A 24,732-nucleotide genomic window follows, 5' to 3' on the forward strand; every position below is an offset into this window, starting at 1 on the left:
ATTGGAAATAGATAAGACGAATGCTGACGAAATAAGACTCGAAGAAAAAAGTTTTAAATAAGAAGGGCAAGTATCTCCAAATAAATTTTTCTTGCAATTGCATGCGAACTCAGTATTTCGCGTTCTCAGCACAATCCTCGTAATTTAATTTCGTGGCCGTTACTCATAGCAACGGCCGCGAAACCAAACGTCACTTCTAAATTTGACTGAAATACTACAAAGACTACGATTATTTTTTATTGAACACCAACACATTCATAAGTACTTATATTATTTGAGATTAGTATCAATATTCATTGTACAGTTTGTATTTTTACTTAGATTATTTACTCCAGAAGTTGAAGCAACTACTTCTAGTATTTCTGAAAAATGGTTATTGCCTACATTCAAATCAGATACTATATCGGCAGAAATTGAGCTGCAAACTTGCTTATTATTTTCTATAGAGTCTTCTATATTTTTTCCCGCTACTATCGTGGACTTCCATCCACCGTGACGTTCAAGAATTGACATATCAGCCCCAATATTGGCAAGCGGCGTGGCAGATCTTTCAGGATTTGATAATCTGAGGTAACGCTTTTGAATTCAGGAGAAGTGGAAGGAACTGAAATATCGCTATCAGTATCAGATGTTTTGTCGAGAATTGTCAAAATATTTTGTATATATCATTTCCATAGCACACGGTGACATTGTTGAATAAATTGCACTGCTGTTTTTCAGATTCAGAGCAATAATATATTCATTTGCGATTATCTAGTTCAATGATTTTAACTATTGCACGAAAAATAGTGTGTATGCCATGGCCGCGAAACTTTTTAACGACCTCAACATTATCTTGCCTCGGCCGCAAGCGGCCTCTGCGATCATTATTCTTTCGGTACCTTAAAATGGTATTTCGCGGCCTAAGCATACAAATAACTATATATTAGAGACGCTATCGTTAGAGATCTGTGACACAAAAAATATAGATATTAACATCACTTAATGTATTAAACAGGCGATAAGGGTAATGTAACGTTTAAGGAAATATTCGAGGAAAGAGATCTGAGAAATTAATGGATTTCTTCTTCATTATGATAACACGACTAGCGCACGTTAAGCTTTTTTAATACGCTATGTGTAAAATTTTTTCTGTCTGTCTACATTTACTTAACTCGCCAAATTTAACAGTTTGTAAATTCATCCTTACATGATAAATATACTAAAAGGACTAATTTTTTCTGACATAATCCATTGTGTGTTCAATCACATCTCTTTGCTGTTGGGTTTGAATAAGTAATTGTTTGATTTGATATTTTATACTACGAATTCGTGCATAGTTATTGGATAGATATCATATTTATGTTAAACTTTACAAGTTTCCTGTTCAAACGATTCGTATCTGTATCTCTACTTGTTACGGTACTGTACTTTGAAGTTTAACGGAAAGTGTCAAAGACTAACATTGACACTAGTAATATAGTAATACGTTGAAAATTCAGAGCGCTTTTTGAAAAGAGGCGTTATATCTTTCATTGTTTGTTTTATATACTATGAGTGTATAGATTTATCGTATTTTTCTTCTTGGTATTATTTATTTCAAGTCTTATAATGTACGGCCAAATAATTTCTATATTGCGGGTAAATATTTTCTACATTTCAGCACGCTATTTCGTATCTATAAAATTGAGGTTTTCCTAATATACAATTTGTATAAATTCTGATTAGAAGCTCTCCAGAATTGGATTTTGAGAATAATGAATCCAAACAAATCATTCATGATTATATAATTGTGATTTTGTTAGATTTCAATCACGTACTATAATGATAACATTAGAAAATTTGGTTAATTCCTTACTTGAAACATTGCTCACTTAATAGTGAATATTAAAATGCCAAAACTAAGTCAGTATTACTCTAATTATGTGATTCAATTGATTTTCCCGTTTCATTCTCGTGAATTTAGTTTTTCAGCTTTCAGGCTTAAGCCAGGTTTATAATTATATAATTATATCATCTTCTGCTTGATCTTTTCTACTCCTCATACATGGTTCTATTTTGAGTCCTTTTGTCTAACATTTTTGATGTATTCTCCTATTAATTCCCAAGTTTGATACTCATTATGTCCATTTCTTGATCCGTAGCGAATTAGTTTCTTCCTCTGATTACTCAGACATATTGATTCCACTATCGATTCATTCGTATCCATTCATGCTTAGTTTCCATTTTTAATTTGTTTTCTGTGGCACTAATTGAACTTCTTTATTATTTCTACTAGATATATAACATCTATTATAACATTTAGATTACCATAATCTTCATTTTTCACTCACCTCTTTTATTATCTATATTCATATCTATAACACGGTAAACATAGCTTTTCATTTTATCTAGATTAAGGCTGGCTGATGCTTTCTGTATAAATTTTTTCAGATTTTTTCGTGTTTGTACATATTGTTAGGAACAAAAGTAGAATTCTGCGATGTGTGAATTTGTTCGTTTCAATTTCAAATCAATTTGAATTTATCATTTATCCTACCCAATTATTCCACTATATAAATATGGAAGTAGAGGCCAATTATTCGTATTAATGGAGCCGTGAAATTTTCTTTGGTTGGCTTAGTTCAATTTCATTACAATGTCCAAGATAAGGATAATTTGTTCTTTGTAGAGAATATCATAATGATCTGAACCTATAGTATGATTAAATTTGAATAAACATTTCAAAGCTAAGAGAATTATAATTCATAGCATATAATTTTGGAGTCCCATAATTTTGCAGTACATCTAGAGAAATAATTTACGTTGAAAAATTATTGTGGAATGAAGATAGGATTATTGAATATATGAAAAATATCTTCAATACGATAAGGTTTTGAGATGAGACAATTTATAAAAGGAATTTGGCTTTTTAATTACGTCATATTAAGTCGGAAGCTGGAAAATGTGCATTTTTGTTATTGTTTGGTTTTTAAAATATTTTCAACTAGCAAGCAAATATTTCAAAATATCAGTTCTTGTAGTGAATGGCATAAAAAAACATTATTATTATGTGGAAAACGCATTTCCTGCCGTTAAAAATTGTAGTTGGTACCCAATCTATCAATTATCAAGATATCAATTCAATTTCTCAATAGATCAATAGATCTATCACTTTTGTGAAATATTGGCTTCAGGATATTTTCTATTGAAAAATTGAAATGAGAATCCAAAAGACATATTGAAAAAATTGTTATTCTTTTATGGATTACTTCCTTTCCTATTTTTCTTCCATATTTTCAGTTCCGGTTTCTTGTGTCCACAATGTTTTCATTTTGTCCTGTTTCCTGCAATATAAATTAAATTTTTGTCAAAAATCTCAAAATCCAGCTTACACAACGTCATCTAGGATTCCAGTAATGGATTTCCAACCTTGAGTATCACCAACGATCACGTCAACATCCACTCTAATTGACTATAGTTTAAGCATTCATCTTTATATTCATTTATTGTTATTTTTATATCATTATATAAGCAGTGTAGAACTATTTGAATTTTCGAGGTTAGGAGTCATTTTTGTTGTTACATACTATTCATTATTTCAGATCTTCCTGTTTGGATTTAATTCTTACTCTCTTCTTCTTTAAAAAAAAGTCAAAACCTACTTAAACCAGATGCTCTAAAAAAAGGGAACTTTGTAGGAACTTTGGGATAAATGAATCAAAATTCTGAAAGAAATTATACCATTAGAGAAAAAGCCAGAAAACTTGTTACTTCATGGAAAAGTAGTTAAGATGTGGTAAATATACAAGGAAAAAAGACAGAAAGACAGGTTTTTGTATGATGATTGCCGGACTCGTATTCGTGGCAATTGCACTAAAGGTCGTTGTTTGAATTGCTATTAATAAGCTCCGAAATAATCTTCACTAGAAATGAGATATTTTCCGTATTTTGCATTTTTTTAATTTCCACGAGATTTCCCAGTATAATTTCCCCAATTATTATTTTCTGTTTTATTTTATAATTTGTTTAAATAACTTTCTTTATAAAGAAGTGTTTTGAATGTACATTTTTCAAGGTCAAATATAAACCGTTGTTATAGCAAAATTCTTGTTAACTTAATATAATCAATAAATGCTACCAGATATATTTTTCTTATTTTTTTAACAGCAGCGTCTCTTATATTCGGGATTTGCAAAGTCCCACCTTACCAGTTATGTAACAAAAAGGTCACATCAACAGTTAAGGGTTAAATGAGGTTCTTTAAAAAATTTATAAACTCGAACCCGCTTTATAAAAAGAACTACGACGACTAAAAGTACATTATTGTAGGCTAATAAGCTCCAAAATATAACTAAATTTTGGGCAACTAATTCATTAATTCAATATTAATTGAAAATATGTTATGTATACTAGATTCTAATCTAGTTAATTTGCGTTACATTACTATTAATTACATATTGCTTTTGCAAAATTAGTCTCATTTTACCTTTATGTGATAGGAAAATAACTATGAGTGAATCATTGGCGTTGCGCTACATTATTAAGCTGTATTGCACTTCAAATAATTCATGACTTTTTTAAATACGCTATAAATATCAAACAAAAAAAACACTGATGACAAACGCCACATAAATACTGTAACGTTTTTCGTATTTATTCACACTTTCTATTCGCTGGAGGAACTGTCTCTTACGTCTTTAATTTATTTTCACACTACACGATGCACTTATAATAATTATAATATTTACTTAACAATTTCTGTGATTATATTTATTAATTTGCTATTTTCTCTACAACTGTTCATTTAAAACTTCAAAAAACACAACAAATAAATAATGGACTTTCATAGAAATTGTTAAAAAGAAATACTGTAAATAAATCGCCTGCTATAATAAAAAGTTCTATTAGGAAACATCAAAAGCATCATTTATGAAAAACAGATGAAAGGCGCTGCATGTATTCGATGAATTTTAAAATTCAATTTTACCTGGTCAGTGCCTGGTCATATTTCCTTTCTATAAATAATAGGCCCAAAGAAGGTTGACAAATAACATATGTCTGCGTTATGAAATTCTATTCTCTTTAGAAGGAAACGTAGAGAATGTGAACAAAAAACAGTATAGTTCAGTCAAATGATGGATAATTATACGTTTTTCTTATTTAATATAATCGAAGAAACGGGTTCTGTCATAATTCATGATAAAAAAAATGGTTTACGGAACTTCTCAAAATTATAGCTTGAAACAATATGAATAAATTCTGATACGGCTTTATGAGAAAGGAGGATTTATGGGAAAACAAATAACAAAACATATAACATCATTATGTTGCAATTTTGTTTTATTTTACAACAAAATTATCATATAGTTTTCCGAAACAAACTATACTGATCTACGAGTATAATAAATGATATTTATAACCAAAATGCTGCTATTAGAAAAACTCGTTTTAGGCATAATGAATATTGTCATAGATTTTCTTCCTGTGAACTGTTTTTCCAAGTTCCTTAGGATTAATTTTCATTGACAGTGGCTGCAACTCATCCTCAAAATTTATTTTGATTTAAATAGGGTCATAAATCATTATCCGAAGATCTGTCACTTCACATTTCCAGGCCTCATACTTTTATAATCCATTTCTTTTGAAGCGTAATCTTGAAAAAATTCAATTAACAATCGGGTTCTATATGGAAATGGATTCCTGCTTGCTTGTTTTGTGTGTGTATTCCTTTGGAAGGATTTTTTCATTCCGCAATCTTAGTTTCTATCATGTGATGCACACTGGCACATTCCATTTGATTATGGTTTTTTTCCAAAAATTTTTGGAAAATGACTCTCAACTACTAAATACCTCAGTGTTTTGGTAGTTGCAACCATTGGACCACAAAATCATAGGAATGTGAGTGTTGGAACAATTTTCTTATAGTAAATTTCACTGACGTTTAAAACAGAGAAGTTCTTTATAGCCTGGAAGTCCATAGTGAACGAGTAAATCTTTTCTTCGATAGCTTCAGCTTTGTCTTTTTCTTTTTCAGTTCTAACTAATTCTTTTCTAGCAACATCCATAAACTCTGTAAACGTAAACTTCATGAGTTCTTCTCACGTTATAAAAAACACTTGAATCACATTTTTTGGTTTCTTATCAAGTGTCCTTCGCAATATTTGAATGAAATTTGAAAAAAAATTTGCAGTTTCGATATCAAAACGATCTTTTTGAATTTTTTGTGACATTATAAAAAATACTTACATCACGATTTTTTATTAGAAGGCTCCTTTTTGGGTGTCCTTTGCAATATTTGATTAAAATTTGGAAAAATTTTGGGGGGACTTCGATATCAATACGAACTTTTGCGTGTCAGCAATCACACATAAACTTTTAAAATTCTTTTCACGTTATAAAAAACACTTACATCACACTTTTTTGTTAATAGGTTTCTTATCAAGTGTCCTTTGTAATAGTTGAATAAAATTTGGGAAAATTTGGGGCTTCGGTTTAAAATCGTGAAGTATGTTCAAAACGTACGTTTAAAAATGTTTCATCTACCAAATCTATATTTTGTAAAAAAAAAACAGAAATCCGTGAATAACTTCACATGAGTCAAAAATCTTTCTTGAGCTTATAAATACTGAATTTAACTCACGGAATGTCGTGAAAAGGTGAATAAGAGAACTCATTTCGCTTGTTATCCTTACAGTACATCACATATTAGCTGTTACACTCGGCTTTATTCTTCTTTATTCTCATATTCATGTAGCTTCTTTACGACAATAATGTTTCAACCCAAAATTTTTTCGAAAGTTCATATTTAACTCAATTATCATCATATAAATGACCCCCATCTCTAATAAGTTTACACCACAAATCCTAAGATAAATACCACGTATCGTTAAGCCTTTTTTGACAGCAAAGTTTTGGTCAATTTTTGCATAAAACAATGATATGCTTTTCGCAACATCCAGCTCTATATCATTGAGCTAAATTGAACATCACTCACCTTTGACTAAACCGCCAAAACCTCAAAAATTGTTGGCCAAGAGAAACAAACACGCTTGAAACCATTGACCAAGTGGTTTTTTTTTTATTTAAATATTTTGCAATTTTCCCGCATACATGTGTTCGGCGTATAAAAGTAAACGACCTAACTTGCTTAAACCACAGATAATCTGAGAATCGCAAAAATGTCAGTTACGAAGTATTGCAGTTTAGCATTGTTGAATATAATAGCTAGAGAAACAACCAAAGACAAATAAATTTAGGAGCTGAGTATTGGATATTCGGTATTTTACACAAAATTTGAGGAATAGGGTCTCTAGATGGAAATTCATTAGGCCCACGAGGTGCTCAATTGTTTGTTATCGGCATTCTGGAAAAGCGACTAAAAGTCTCAACATAATTTGGAAAGTTTTCATATTATCACAGGATCAGAGCATAACTTACTAAGTTGTAAGGTTGGTAGTAATGAAAAGAGTTTCAATAATTTGAGCAAACAGATTAAATCCAGTAATGGATTATTGCCATTACGGGAATGGATAAAACTAAAGTGACTTTTTTTATATTTTTCTTACAATCAGAATATTTTATACATTATATGGGTTAACTCAGTCGCGAGTGTTATATAATCTATAGTGTCTTGGTCAGGCTTACATCCGGTGATGTAATCTCTTATACCTCATATTAGGTCTAGTGGCCAAATTTTTTTAGTCTTTTTGCGTTTCATGGCGTTAACAACTCCTCTAGTAGTGGATTTAGGTCTCTAAAGTTTTGTGTTGTTTGATGATCCTCTCTTCGATAACTTGTATAGTGGAGACTTCTAGTATAGTGGGGGCTATACCATGGAGCATCTATTAGTTGACAGAGTATTTTAGATTGGAATCTCTGATTAATATTTATATTAGATTTGGAATATTCACAGCGCTCCTCCAAAGGGGACAGAAGGATTTCCTGCCACATTTAATCCACCTTACTGAAAGCAGCCTAGAGCTGGGTTACATAGCAAAGCCATGGAGACGCGCCAATTTTACCTTCATACCAAAAAAAGGAAAGAAGGATACCACTCATCCCCAATCTTTCAGACTAATCAGTCTCATCACGTTTCTATTTAATCAGAAAATCTGTCGATAATTTTATTAGAACAGAGATTATGAAGTGAAAACTTCTCAATCCATGTCAATTTGCATACCAAACAGGCAAATCTACTAAGAATGCTTTGATACAATTAACAACTGTAATTCGGAATTCTCTGAGGAACAAAGAAAACGTAGTATGTGCCTTCTTAGACATAGAAAGCACCTTTGACAAGACTCTGACAAAAGAGAATTAGATGCGAAAGGCGTAGATAGGAGAACCTCCAGATGGATAGCACAACTACTATCTACTGGAACAGCAGAAACGAAAGTAGGGCAAGACACCATTTTAATCATTGAAAACAGGAGATGCCCACAAGGGGGAGTTGCGTCCCCACTTAAGTGGAGCTTAGCAGTAAACGTTCTTTAATGCGTCTTGACGGAGCCCGTCCTACCCTGTCAGAGATATGCAGACCACAAAGTCATCTACCACCAAAAAGGTGGTGTCGATCGGTATGGCTAAACGTCAATCCGTCAACAAAACCTACCTAATTTCCTTCTCTATAAAGAAAAACTCAACCTCAAGCCCATCAAGATAGACGGTCAAGTAATCGAGTGAGACCAATCATCACATATGGGGCATTGGTTTGGAGCACTAGAATTAGAAATAGTATAGAAAATCTCTCAAAAGTACAAAGAGTAGCTTTGAAAAAAACTTCACTTCGATAATAAACTGTGAAATCAAATTGAATCAAAACACGATACAAGAAATGAACAGAAATGCCATTAATATATAGATCAAAAAGGTGTACGGGCCAAGAACCAAACAGGAGATCATCATTCTGTTCGATAGGCAAGCAGCCATTGGAGTTCTGAGCTAAAAGTAAGAACAATCTACAAATACAAAATTCTATTGGGGCACTGTCGCCTCAACAAACACCTGAAGACGCTAAGCCTAGCAAATAATGCGGCGTGCAGGTTTTGTTGTACATGGGACGAAGCCTCTATCCACATACTCCCGAAGTGTGAAACACTAATGAACTCCTTAGCGTATGAAATAGAATACAAAGTTCTCTGTCAATTAAAACAATCCCACATTCTGGACTTTTCGAAAAGAATGGGATTGATGGATCATCTGTAAACACTGGGTTTTCCAGTATCGTAGCAAGAAAAGGGGACACAATAGATCCTTCGGATCGCAATGTATACGAGACCCCAAATCCATACATACATAAATAAATAGATTTGAAAGCGCAACCCCATTGCTCTATTCCGTATGTCCATCTAGGATTGATGACAGATTTGTAGATAAGGACTTTGTTTCCAAGCGGGACTCCATATCAACCAATGTAGTTCTCAAGTTTATATCAAGTTATCTTTTTTGTGATGTGATGCTTCCAGTTAAGTTTTTTGTCTAGGCGGATTATTAAGTATTTGGCACTATATGCTTGTTGTATTTCTGTATTTTCAACTTAACTTGTGGAAATGTACCCTTACGTAACGTGAATGTTACATTTATTGATTTTGTCTTATTGACGTGTTGTTTCAATAAGTTAGAACAGGTAATATCATTCACAAAACTATATCACATTAATAACACAATTTTGGATATATCTATTTCCAGTTTTTTATTAGATCATCTTCTGATTAGTCACAAATTGACTGTAGTTAGGACAGTCAGAAAAAATAAAAAAAAAAATTCCTCGGGCCTTTTTGAAATCAAAGATCGTAAAGTGTATTCAACAATATTTGTGTTTCAAGAGAAACTTACTTTCTAGTCGTACATACCAAGGAAAGGAAAAATTTTTTTGATATCTTTAATACTATACTATAAAATCGCAAAAACGCCACAAAAAACAACTTATAGATTTTTATGATTTTAGAGCTGTGTATTTGGTGGATGAGCTTTGTGAAAGTTCGGGCGTTTCTTGAAGTAGTAAACGATGGTCACTTATTTAGTTTTTTAATATAATGAATATAAGTGCCATGAAGGCAAGGGTATGTCACCATATTGATTCAGGTGATATGGATTAGAAAAGGCGTTCGTTTTTATAGGCTCTTCAAACGTCATTAATGAGAAAATCTCTCATATTGACTAGATAATATACCACTAACTGTGTAGAATTATTTTATTCTAAAACAAAGTACACTATGAATAGGAAGAAAATCAGTTAATTTTGAATTATGATTTTTTTCACTTGATAGGTGATTCTAACCCCAGCACAAATATGAAGTTGGAGAAGTTCACTACACGCATTCCAGGTTAATACTGAATATAATGGAATCGGAATAATTGGATAAAAAAATTAGATTTATTGAAATTCGAAGGTTGTAGATATAATTAAAAATATTATTAAAAATCGGAAATACTTGCAGGATGTGCTATTTGAAAAAATATATTGATAGGTCACGCAGATGGCGTGTATTATTTGGAAACCCCAATATTCTGTACACCTAAGAAAATTAAGATAATGACGGGCTAGGTTATAAGTATATTGTTCTAACCACTCCTATACTCTAGGGTTATACGACTTATTTGTAAATGTAATGTCGCTAAGACAATTTTCTGTTAGTAGTTTTCATGACATTTTCCAAAGGAAGACGATTTCTTTTTTACCTTATTTATTGACAATTTACTCAAAATCACATTTGGAGACTACGAAGCTATAAAGGTTAAAGAATTAAGTAAGGGATTGAATGGGTGTTTGTCGAATGTAGATTACCAAAATTCGTACTGCCATTTGTTTCTCAAACAAACATTTCAAAAAAATATATCGGCGGTGTATATTTGTCTCAGTTCCAACATGAACTATTTGTTTTGAATTTGATCATTCTTCATCAATTGATTGTTATGTTCATGTAGAATAACATGACGAATAACTCAAAGATACTTTGTAGGATAATTAGGAAGAACGTAATAAATTGGTCGAAAGCGAGCACAGCGTCTTTGACTTACTTTTTATAAACCGTGAGTCATATAGAGACAATTACATAACTCAATATAATAAAGTGATGACAGTACAGTTCATACAACTTATTTTCTCATTGTGAAACTTGATCATAATTTTCTAACGTTATAAGCAAACATCCTGTTAACAAAAATTTACTATTTACTTTATATTTAATTGTATTCAGCATTTGTAGTTTTCTCATAAAACTTGAGAATATTTTTATAAATAACTATCATTTTGTTACACTTTACTGTATTCAGCATATTTCCATTTATTTAATATTTTCCAATTCATTGATACAGTTAGTCTTCATTCTATCAACTATTGTTGTAGTCATAGAGTAAATAAGGCCTTTTAAAAAGTAAATGTTCACTTTTGAAATTCAACTCGCGGAATCCGTTTGCTGTTTGTTTTTTAAAACCTTTTCTATAGCAAGCGATTTATTTACATTGTTTTGTTTCTTCATTTTCTAGAATTTCGAGAATTCTCTTTGTAGTATATAAATAAGTTTCTGTAGCACAGCTTAGTTCCCATATGGAACTTTTTCCAAATTGATCATTTTTCATTCAATTGACTGTGATTTTCATGTAGAATAAGATGACGAATGTCTCAAAGATCGAGTAACTTTGTAGGATAATAAGGAAGAACAAAATAAATTGGGTGAAAGCTCGCGCGGCGTCTTTGAATTACTTTTTATAAACTATAGCAAGCGGTTTATTTACATTGTTTCTTTCGGGAAATTTATAGGAAGACTTATCTATTTGTTTGATTTCTTCCTTCATGTTCTAGAAGATTGAAAAACTTTATTTGTATACTATAAATAGGTTTCTGTAGCGCAATTTAGTTTAGCTTATAATAAATAGTCGTAGGGAACAGAAAGAATAAGAAAGTAATAGAAGAATTCGAAAAAATTATTCAAGTTAGTGAAATGATACTGATAAGTGAATTATTATAAGCTAGTTCAGTGTGTATAGTGTATAGTATTTGAATAAATTAAGAACGTAAGAGAAAAGATGTAAAAGCGTGAGAAAAACAAATATTGCTAGGTTCATTTGGAACTTACAGCATCAGATTTGTCAACGGAAAAGTACTGTTTGAAAATTTGTTATCTGAAGAAAGGAATATTTGTGTTTTATCTATGGCTTTATCATTAAATTATTGTTTCGTTTTATTATGGTTAAGGAGTGATCATTGAACTATTTCAAAGAGTGTAACTAAGAAAGGGAAACGATCAAGCGTCTGGTCAGGCGCTGCCCTATTTTGGCAGAAGAACGACGTCAATTGCTGAGGAACGACACAGTGAAAGGAAAAAACTTTTTCTGAGTTTGAAATGCTATAAATAATGTAGGAAATAAAAAGAGATGAGAGGGTTGATTAGTAGTAGACTGAGCTTCCAAATTATGGTAAATGAACAAGTTGGACCTAAAATCCTCCAGTGAAACACGACCTGTTGGGCATTATTTCATATTTTCAATATGAATATCTATTATTGCAGCTAAAGAAATAAAAGTTAACTCTCTTTTTGATGAATTAACAATGAAAAATTTCACGAAATATTCCAAATCAAACTGATTGCTGAAAAATTATCTCAATTACGTTGAAAATAACCGATCAATTTATTTGGAAAATTGAGTTTGCATTCAAAAATTAAACGCTGTAACAGATCATTCGTCATAATCAGTGGAAATTATGCAGGTTGTGTAGATGAGTAACAGCTGCATACTCAATTAGCCAAAATCTAGAGTAAACCAGAGCGAAAACATTGTTATACGCGTCTAAATTACGAATTGTTCGAAATGATTGATGGTATAAAAAATCGTTTAGGTCTCACTGATATTTTCATTCCAATAGTCCCGTTTATGCAAATTTCTATAGCTGGTTTGTTGCCAGGAAGTTATATGTTTTGCATATGATAGTGTGAAACATGACACAAAAACAGAATGAATCATGATCGTATCATTTTTATATTGAAATAAATACTGTCTTCTATACGACATTATAATTTTCGTTAATAAAAACAATTGCGTGTATATTGTTTGTATGAAAACAAACTACATTGTTCACGAACAACATGAAATATACTTTCCCACAAGTTGTAGTTCAAGTCTCCATAACAGTTTCCTAATTTTGTTGTTTATCTCATCTCAATTCAATTCGAGTGGTAGTAATCAATCAATTCATCTGCTGAGAAATGAGAAAGAAGAAAATATACTAGGAAGTACTGACAATCTACTGGGATAGTTAAAAACCATAAAAATTGTATCCCCATACCAGAGCGATGCAGGAAAGGAACTCGAAACGTTTTCAGTAGTAGCTGTTGATTCATAATATACTTATTGGAAAATATAGCGAAAATCGAGTTCAGATAGACGTAAAGAAGCTACAGAAAGGCTAAAATAAAAATTAATGTAATGAAATCGAATTCGTATTGACTCACCTGAAAATTTAATAAAGGAAAGATGAGAAAGCTTAAAATGAAGATAATGCTACCATTCTATTATTGTTAGAAGAAAAGAAAAAGCATAAATAGAAATGAAGGAAAAATAATATCTTACAGCTAACATCAAAGAAATAGTATGAAGTAAACGCTATCACCTAATGACTGTATGCATGAAAAGTATGTGGAGTCGTTCGTAATAGTTCGAGAAATAGAGATATTGACAATATTGAACTGAATTGAAGAAACAGAGGACCATTGATCATGAGACCTGAATATAATTACAAAGAACAAAGTACAAGAGAAGAAGACAAGGTCGAAAAATGTGTCAACGAATTCCACTCACCTAAACAACTAAAAGAATAATGGAAAGTTGAAGGTGAGACAAGATATTCCTCAGTTTCTGGGAATACGTAGGACTGCTTAGTACACTATGTTATACAGTATGTAGTCGCTTGTTCCAAGAATCAATATATTTCAAAATTGAGAACCAATCAATTTAGAGAAAGTGATGTTTGTACAATTAGTATTGAATGAATAGAGACATAGATTGGTTATGCTTTACTTGATAAGAGTTTTAGAAGCTAGAAAATGTAACCTTAAAATGTTAGATTTACCATTGGTTGAGCTTTTTTCAAAAATTCCTTAGATTTAACGATAGTGGAACACGATACGAAAAGATATCAAAAGGTCTAAGAAATAAGAAATTCTGTTTCAAAATAATTTTTTTTAATAATTTTTGAGAGAAAGATAAAATTGACGTTTCGACTTTTCATAAAGACTCAAAGACTTTGTTTTCGTGACAAAAATTCAGGATTCCAAGGGTGGCGTGGAGCAAAAAAGGTTGAGAACCCCTGCTATAGTATATTTCCTCACAAAACTAGAAACCAACAGATCATTCCTGTTTTCCAAACTTCTTATGACACTACTCCAAAATAATCTATTTTGAAAGTGCTCGGAGAGGAAAGGGAATCAAATTGGAAAATGGAGAAGGAGAAGAATTAATATATTCTAATTGAAAATAAGATTTCGACACACCCTTTTTGAACTATTATGTTCGCTAATTTTCCTAGATATATGGAAAAGAGATTTATCTTCTTGGACAGCAATTATTGATTATTTAAAGATGAAATATGACATTGATCGGCTGATTACATTACTAGAGTTATCTGACAAAAAAATGGATGTGCTTCCAAATTCAGATATTTATTTGATAAATATTACTACGTACATAGCATGCTCATATCGATCCGTTTGTCATATAGATACATATGATCTCCATTACACGAAATATGATTACTGTCATCAAGACGGATGTTGATGGTCTGTGTTGGATTGCATGAATGATGAGATGCATCATTTATGTACCCGCTTTGTAGTATAGTTAATAACTAGTGGATTATCTTGTTTTATAGGTTAGCGATTATCTGATTATAATCCAGAACGATTCAACTGACTACAATAAAGTCATTATACGTCAATGAAATTTGTAAACATGTACATTTGCTAAGGATCTTTTGTTAATCCGAAGAGTATGCATGTGAAAATTTTACATAAACCTGTCAGATGGATCAATTTTATTTTTTATTCAGATAAAAATGGTTTCCATTTCCAAATAAATATATAGAAGAGAGAGTTTTGAGTGACGAAAGAAAAATGTAAACATATCTCTGAATTTAGAGTTACCATAAAGGGGGTCATCCCATGTGATGGGCTCAAAAAATCGATTTTTTTTATAAATTGCTTTCTTAACATGACTAGAATACGGTAGTATAGTGATTTTTGGAAATTCGAAGTCGTTTTAAAGAAACAGATGGTGGAAGAAAGTTTCTACAGGATAAAACTGGAATTTCTAGAGTACTCTATGGATCAGGCAGGTATCCCCGATTGAGGGTGAGATGACATTTTCATAATTTTAAATGAACTTAAAACTGTGTTTTTCAAACAAAACGGCTTGACTGAATGACTTGAAATTTATAGGGCACCCTCAATACATATGAACGCATAAAATGAATTATAATCAATCAGAAATTTTCAAAATTTTGATTGTTTCATAGCAAAAAACAAAAAAAAATACGCAAAATTCCAAACATTTATATATAATGTCTACCAAAAGTCAAATTTTTTGTAAATTCATTTGATAATAGTCCATTCCGTGCATTTAGGTTTACAGATTAGAACGTCGTTTTTTATTTTTGTTTCAGATGAGCCAATCAGCCGGAATCGTGGAGGAGTACTACACAATATTTTTAGCTTAAAATTTATATTTATACTGTCGAAATATATATCAATAAATGATAATAAACTTAAAGCTCTATCTATTTATTGGTCGTAGAAAAAAAAATCCTAAAAAATCCTTAAAAAACAGGCCGTCACATGGGACAGACGGAATGTTCGGGAAACTACTTCTCTAATAATAAGTGTTGAAATTTTTGCACTTGTAGTAAACGATATAATGAAAGTATGTAAAATAGTTGACGCAATGAAAAATTCCGACGAAACAGGTTCACAATAGTTTGCATTAAAATTCAAATTGAAGAAGGTGTCTACAAAGTGGCATCCATAATTACTTTATGGTGATCGAACATTCACTTGCATTCAATGCTGAACAAAAAATTAAGTGTTAGCAATGGTATTTCGAAGGTATAATCTTTATTAATATTACGAACGCGTTTCCGCTCTGGAGCCGACCCTGCCTAGATTTACTGGAATTCTGAAATTCGGTGGCATTTGATGTTTTTATTGTAGCAGGCGGTTTATTCACATTGTTTCTTTGGAATAATTTCTGGGAAGGTCTATAAATAGTCATAGAAAACACACCGAATTAGAAAGCAATCGCAGAATTTGGATAAATTATTCAATTCATAGTGATAAGTGGATTATATTATAAGTTAGTATAGTTTGAAGTATTTAAATAAATTAAGAACGCAAGAGAGAGTATTTATTAATTCACCCTACAAATAGAAATCGCATGAATAAAGAAGAAAATTATCAAATTATTTAGACCAAAGACCGCCTTTTTATGGTTTTTTAGGCATCCCCTGTATTTGGCTCTGTGCTTTTTTGACTTCTCAATTCTAACGAAAATCTGTCAGCAATATCCCAAACATCCTCTTGCCATTCATAATAAGAAGAAGCTACTAACTTGCCGAAACAAAAATATAAATGTTAATTTCATGTAGGTTCCATCTCACACCGGAATAGATGGAAACGGAAAAGTAGATGGATTAGCAAAAAATGCATACAACAACTATATATACTACATACTGATTTTAAAGCATTTTGAAAATCCAAGAAAAATCACAAGAAAAATCAGAACCAACACGAACCTTACGAAACCCTAAAAAAATATCACTACTATAACTCCTCCATAAGTAGAAGAGAACAAGTGACCCTCTCCCGCCTAAAAATCGGACATACTCATATCACACATGACTACCTATTAACGGGAAAACACAAACTAACGTGCGAATTGTGCAATAGTGATTTAACAGTGAAACACCTCCTGATGGACTGTTTAAAATATGACAACGAACGAAAAATGAATCAACTAGCATATTCACTGGAAAAGCTATTTCAAGTCCAAAAGAAACTTATGAACTACCTGAAAGATTGCAAACTGAATCGTAAAATCTAGATTTAATGATCGAATGTATCAAATCTCAATTTACCTAGCCAAAACTTTTATTTGTAGTATACAATACATATATACATTGTTAAACAAATAAAGCAGGTGATAGAATTAAATATACGGCAATCCTAAAATATTTAGAAATTAAAAATCGATATTGAAATTGAACCGGTGTGTAGAATGTTCAGAATTGACTATTAGTATTAAAATACAAGTCGTTTACTGCCTTGAAAGCACTTTTCAGTAAATATGCCTTTAAAGTCCTGCAAAATGCGGGAAAAGATGTTGAAGATTTGATTTCAATTGGCAAATGATTGTGCATTTAGTACAAAAAACTGCAACGTATTTTCATATGATAAATTCGAAGTTCTAGAAACGTTGAGGGTCAGATCACGATTTAAGTGTTGGAGGGTCGCTAAATTCTATTGGCTTGTAAGAAGACATCGTTGTATCAACTCTTATAAGCTGACTTCTGTTGTTGAGGTATGACATGAAACAATGTTATAGGTGTTCTCCTGAAACCGTAGTACTACAATTCGAAAACCTAAGAAAAATTACAAAAAGTTGTTGCAGTGGAGTGATGGTAGCTTAGGCTGGAGTTAACATTACTAAGGACCAAGAAGAGAGAATTATTATTCAACCAATGTTCAGTGATAGCAATGATTTCTGGAAAATTGAATTCCTCCTGTAAAAGATCTACTAAATCTATTTTGTCTCGTTGGGTCTGAATATTAGAAAGAAAAAGGCTGAGTTTGATATCGTTCACTTTTCCAGAGAATGCGTGCTACTCTAAACGTGTCATTTTAACTAAAAATTTCACATTTAGATCAAGTGCTAACGAAATAATATTTGCTATGACTTTCCCTATTTTTTTGAAGCTTTGAAAGTTCCTCCGTTAAAAAGAAAATCCTGGAAGTGGAAAACCCTGCCCCAACTTCAGCTAAACCCACACAATAGAAAAGGATAATTCAACTTACGCCTCTGCCCATCTGATGTTAGCGTTAGTTTGATGCTAGTATTTGTAAGATATCCGAAACACTCACTGAACGTTTGGTAGTTATTATAGACAAGGAATTTGGTGCACCCGAATATCGTGATCGCCGCATTATAGATGCAGTTCTCGGATCCACATATCGGAAATCATCTTTCTTCACATTTTTTTTTATCATATTTTTTAACTACCGGAACTTACAAGCAATTATAGCTTTCATGTCAGAATATTTTTGAAAGTTTTAATCTTAGCTTATTATTTTTGTGTTAAGTCAGATTCTTTCTCCTCGGTGTTCATTTTAATATGTTCACTGGTAGACGAAGTACTTGGAGCTAGCGGCGTTGGGTTTGATTGTTTCAAAAGTGAGTTGGCAGTGTCTATTTTGCTACCAGGTGGCTACATACTTATGACCTAAAGCTGTTTTAAGTGAATCTACTCTTGCAACCCAATTTTCAAATTGGGGTGCACATTTTTTTTATTTTTCTAACCTCTAGACACTTAGCTTAGAAGCTAGATATTCAAAATGAACGAGAAAGTGATAGAATATGGAGAAAAATAGAAATTTATATTGTAACAGGAAAAAAATCAATTCAATGCTAAAATAAGTTCATTAACTTAAAATGAGAAGATTTCGGAAAGACATGAATTATTATATGGTCAAACACTTTTCAGACAATTTAGAAAATGATTAAACATTTCTAATACTATATTTTCATTAGAGAGATTTCTACTACGTATTCAGGGGATGTCGGAGTACATGAAATAACTGTTGGAAAGATGAGAACTGATAACCGTTCACAAAAAGATCCAATTACTGATAGAGAATAATGGGCGCGTGAAGCTTTGTCTCAAATTTTGATGCTCAAACTGGCCAATCACCATTTATGTTAGTTTATAGTTAAAACTCCTTCTCACACTATTGAAAATAGCTCGTTTATTGAGCAATTTCAGAACTGATAACAATAATAAAGATAATTGAAATTTTATGGAGCTATTTGTAGTTAGAAGTTGATTGAAAAAATACAAATACTTTTCAAAAAGTAACATCACGTGGATAAGTCTAATATTTCCAGATACCTTGTCTTTCGGTGGCTATTGTCAACAAACAATAGAAATCAAAAGATATTTTGATAAGTCAACTATCGAAATCTATTTTGATTCTTTTTATCAGATAACAATGTAATGGATTTTATTTACTGTAATAATAAACATACATATATAAAATGGGGTTATAACTTCAGTTACATTGATTTTATTCAAAATCAAATTGGCCATAAAAAATACAGTTAGTTTTTTCAATATATTTCATCCGTATAAGCTTGAAATCTTTTTTTCTATTTCGCTGCTTCTAGAATTTACGTATCGTGTCGTTTGGAGCTTGAAATCGGCAATTCAAAATTTCGATCCCAATCTAGTCACCGTCGCTCCGTTAAACCGATTTTATCATCGTGTACTTCAATTCCCATGGCAATTCTTGTACATGGAAGATGCCGCAATGCAATTCTTATTGGTGGATATTTAACTATGTTGCCAGCTGCACAAATTACAACTGATAAAATCACTGGAGTGGATTCATATGAGCTTCAATTAATAAGAGTGTAATAATTACCTAATAGATAAGTTTTTTTTATGAAAATAAACGACTAATATATGACTTACTTTGAAAAAATATATGTAGAATTCCGCACCCCGATATTTGGCAGTATTCATGTGACGTGAAAAAATGCCTAGACCCGACGATTTTAGTTCTAAGTTAGGGTCGAGAAGATTAGACACACATATTACAAAATTTGAAATGGTGATACGAGAGTTTGGATATATGGCAACACTGATGTGAATATGTCGAATTTGACAGTGCCATCAAAAAGTTTTATGTTTTTAATAGTGAACGTGCTAAGAATGTTTTTTGGTACGAGTGCTAATTGAGTTACATATACTTGAAACAATCATTAGATTAAACCAACAGCATTGTGCCAATCAACTCTATTCGACTTTCGGTGATGAAGCATCATCTCGAGCCACCGTGAAACATTGATTTTCTGTGAACCATGGTTGCACTTCGCTACAAATGAATTTCGTGAGCGTTGTCCAAAATCGGCTGTTGTACCAGAAATGATAAAAAATTCTATCGGGGTGCTTCATAAATTGTCTGTGAGATCCTGACAAGCAATGATCATGGATCAATTCTGAATGGTACACCAGCATTTGATTACGAGAAGTGTTCGAAAAAATCAGAGAAACCAATCGCAGATGAAGAATCATTCTCTACCACGACAATACCAGCTGTTACACATCAATTTAAACAAAAACTTTTTTGAATAGTGAACACATCTAATTGATGGGTCATCCACCGTACAGTCCTTGTTTGGCATCCAATGACTACTTATTGCGCAAAAAAAATTGCAAGGTGAACGTTTTTATAGAACCAAAGAAGCGGTTGATGCGTTCAAATCACATATTTGGGAGGTACCTGGAAAAATGCTGCGACAATTAGCTCAAACACGTTCTGAATATGTTTACCATTGAATGATTAAAACTGCTGCAATGTCAGATTTGACTTATTCATATCAGAGTTGTCTTATCTTAAAACTAAAGTATTCAACTATTCAAAGTTACCTTCACATAATTGCTCATTTTACAGTTTTAATATGAATTTAAACTAAGTGCTAATAGAACTTTTTGAACAATTAATTACAAGAAAAGATTTTGATGAGATTATCAGGACAAGAATGCGAAGAAAAAGAATAGAAAGAAATGAAGGTACTGATGGTTCAGTAAGTCAAACTCAAAATAAATACAAGAAATATTATTGGAATTGAGAATTTTTTTTGGTCAAGCATCTTTTTTCATAGCTAACAAACAATGTCATGTATCTGATGAATAATTCAAAAAATCAAAGAAAAACATATAAAAGAGGCTATATGACCATGTTAAACGTAAATTATACTGTGATTGAAGATATATTTGTTGGTACCAGCATTACTATATTCAATTCTAATTATAAAGAAAAAAAATAAAAATTGTTAAAATAGGTAAATAGTGCACTCCAAGAGTCTTTAGCCCAACATATGAAGAGAATGTCACAAATAAAAAGAACTGTGATTATTTTTCAATACATTCATCTTTTATTTTCACAAATTTTTCGAAACGTCTGACTGAAGCTTCTATGCGACCATAAAAATATAATGAGACCTTAGTTTAATTTCATCGACACTGCTAAATTTTTTACTTCTAGCTACTTGGCCTCCACCTTTGCGAACAAAAAATAGTCGGACGGGGCCAGATCAGGGCTGTATGGTGGGTCTATTATCTGTGTGAACACATTGTAGCTATCAGTTTTATGGTGCTATTCGTGACCTTTGCTATTTTGGTCCAATTTCGATACCAATCGTTTTGTATGTCGGATCATAACAAGCTATAGTTTCATCACCCGTTACAATTGATCACTTTCTGGGTCGCCGCTGCAAAGCTCTAAAAATTAATTTAAAAATTCTATTTGACTCTGCTTTGGCACTGCGCTGAAAATTCGAGGCACCCACCTTGTACTGATTTTTATTATATTCGTAGGATGCTAATGCTCATGTAGGACCCTTAGAACACTTGTTTTGGATACACCGGGTTGTGCTGCAATTTTCTTTTAAGACGCCAGTTAGTTACAACAATTATTTTCACTAATTAAATATTTTCTGGGGTAGTCACATTCAAATGACCCTCCCATCATCTTCTAATGCTTCTCGTTCCCATAGATACAATTCAAACCAATTTTCAATTGTTGAAAATGATGAGCAGAAGTCATAATAAACAGCTTTCATTCTGTTTTGAATTTGCATTGGTGTTGATACTTCTTTAGTCAAAAATTGACAAGTATAAAGAATGAATGCTTCTATGTCTATTGTATCAATAGAATAAATTTGTTTGTACTTCAATACCTCCACAGTAGACATCAAAGACACATAAGCCATATACAGTTGCAACTCTCGATTATCATTGCTCAAAATATTCAAACAACCACCAAATCTTTAGAAAATAGTATTAGTAACCTGATAAGTAACTATTTCAGTAGTAAACTAATAATGGAACTTATAAACGGAATTCGTAAAATTATTGGTAAGTTTTTAAAACACATTCGGTCGCACTTACTTGTCCAAAAAAAAAGCCATCAAACTGAACATTTTTCTCAGGAAGGAAAATGAATCGTTGCGATGTACACTCTGTATATTTTGATATGCCACAAAAATAGAGCTCTGACTGTAGTTGAATCGCTGCTATCATAGTATTAATGGTATTACATACGATTTGTCAATATAACATGTGCGCGCTATGATTTACTATGATTTACTATGATTTCTAGATTGGTTCAAGTAAGAAGCAAAGTCTTCGACGGCCGCAATGCGCAATTGGTGTTGGAACTTTGGATGTTTGATAATTATAGAACTCCCATAATACAACGATAGGTTGTTCTTCGATCTAGTGACGACTCTCCTAGTTCTACTTGTTTTGGATAGTATATGTTCTGTAAGCTGCAGAAATTATGCTTCATCCCACAACTTCACTGGTTGTGGGATTTAAACATTTTAGTATCGGCTTTTCAACGAAGGCGTGGGCGATACTTCGATAATGGATCTTTGATTTCATGACATATCTATAAAATGAGTTAATTCTCTTGGTCAGATCTCCACTCTCTGTTTGTGATAACTTTTGAAAGGTTCAATACATTCTCACATCTGACGTCAAGATCTCCGATGTGTTCGTTCCAATTTAGTTTTTGTAGTTGTAGTAGTATATACTTTCCATATTAGTTTGGAGAATGTCAATTCAACTACCTAATACAATTGATGATATATTTTCATGTATTGATAATGTGATAAATTTTGTTTCCAAACAAAATAATTGATATTACAATCTATCATTCTTTTCCAATATTTATTAATATAACAATTTTTGATAATTATTTGAAGTATATATGTGCATTGTTCATCAATATGTTTTTCAATTAATAAACATTTCAGTTTGTACTAAAACACAATATTGGTTTAGATAATATTTTGCAAAGTAACAAATAACATGGTGAAAAACCCTCTATGAGTATTCTATTTGTATGCTTCCTATTTGTATAAAATATCAATAGCAGCTTTTAAATGTATAGAATAAATTGAATTGCGGTAGTTTCGAATGGAGTAAAATATTCATTCAACATTTATATATATTCTGGTGTCTGAAAGTTGTGAATATCGTTTGAACATTTCAATATTATTTCAAACCTCCTCTCAGAATAATCCAAAATTACGTTACTTTCAATATCGCTTTTCATTCATAAACCTTTGAGAATATTTTCAATAAAATTTGCTATACATTCTGGTATGTCTATTATTTATTACCAGTGGAATTTTCACGAAATTGGTCTACCTCGGAATATCGATATCTAAACTCATTGAACACTTTTTTAGCACTTTATTAGCTTCACCTGTATGTGGGTTTACGAAGTTGTTTCTTCATGTCTTTGTAGCTCTCCTTTGGAATAAGAGCGAGTGACTTGTTTTCAAAAAAAATCTCGTTTAACGGAGGACTCGAACCTTTGATCTCAGGGTTGGAACTCGAGCACTTCAATTACCTCACCAACTACCCCGCTCGGCTCGATACAAGATTTGACGGAATGTTTAAGTAATCGTTAACGTAATTAATATACAAATTTACATTTTGCAAAACTGTCGTTTCTGATTTTTTTTATTGTTATTTTAATGTCTTGGAACCAACAAAGGAGTATTTACAAGATAAGTCATGTAGTTAGGCTACCCGCTAGACTGGTGAACTGATCCCTTTACCACTGACGGAGAGCGTGCCGAGACGCACCCGTTTGATTATCGGAAATAGGACCTTGGGATTTTTTACTCATTTTTTTAATTCAAATTGATGTTAGATCATGATAGCCCCGTACTCAGTGATAATCTGTGAAAATGGCTGCCATATTGAATGGGTTTTATGGGTCATGGTAAATCACGACAAATATATCTATCTACTAGGAAAAATTGGATGTTAATTTAACTAGTGATTTTACAGGCTCTTGTGCCTATATCCCCCTTTTCTACTAATCTCTGGTTGCAGTGAGACCTTTTAGTTCCTTTATTCATTTTTCGTAAAAATTCCACACCACTACATTTTCTTCTAGGGCCTCCTCGCTTTTTTTTTCTTCGATAATACTTCACGCCACTGGTTGGTTATTTTTCAAATCCCTCACTGCTTTTTGTTGTGTTTTCCCATTGCAAGGTCTACTTTTCTTTCTCCATAAATTTTTTCATTATTTATTGGGGTATCGGTTCTTTCAATGTTAATTCTTTTTATTATACTATATACTGTCTCCTAGCTTCTTTCTTTAATTTCTCCCAATTTCATGTATATTAATTATTGTCCTCTCCTCTTAGCATGGGTACTACATCATATGTATAGACTGTTTTCCAGTACTATATTGAGTATGGTGTGCAATGAGTCTCTTAAACTGAAATCTCAAAAGACTCAAAAATTCTCTGATACATTTTCTTGAATTTTTGTCTAGAAAATGTCATTTATACGTGCATAATCCAATATGTAAAATCTTCTCCACGAGTTGAATAACTTCTTTTTAATTAAGTTCAATCTTTACAATTTTTAATTGTAATTTTCACGCATATTTTTATTATAGTGGGAAATATTTCATACATTAC

At 31.9% G+C, this 24,732-nt stretch overlaps 1 protein-coding gene across 5 annotated transcripts in view; it reads left to right on the forward strand.

Moving 5' to 3' along the window:
• Positions 1 to 24,732, forward strand: part of LOC130893859 (connectin) — a 619,332-nt gene that overhangs the window by 258,418 nt on the left and 336,182 nt on the right. Inside the window, exon 3 of one of the 5 annotated variants that reach the window (XR_009059256.1) lies at positions 15,617 to 15,687. The exons of the other annotated variants lie outside the window; for them this stretch is intronic. The gene's annotated coding sequence lies outside the window, so the exon portion shown is untranslated. Of the gene's footprint in view, positions 1 to 15,616; positions 15,688 to 24,732 lie in introns of those variants that run through there. 5 annotated transcript variants of the gene reach the window in all.

The sequence above is a fragment of the Diorhabda carinulata genome, chromosome 5, assembly GCF_026250575.1.
Source record: "Diorhabda carinulata isolate Delta chromosome 5, icDioCari1.1, whole genome shotgun sequence".
Taxonomy (NCBI): Eukaryota; Metazoa; Arthropoda; class Insecta; order Coleoptera; family Chrysomelidae; genus Diorhabda; species Diorhabda carinulata.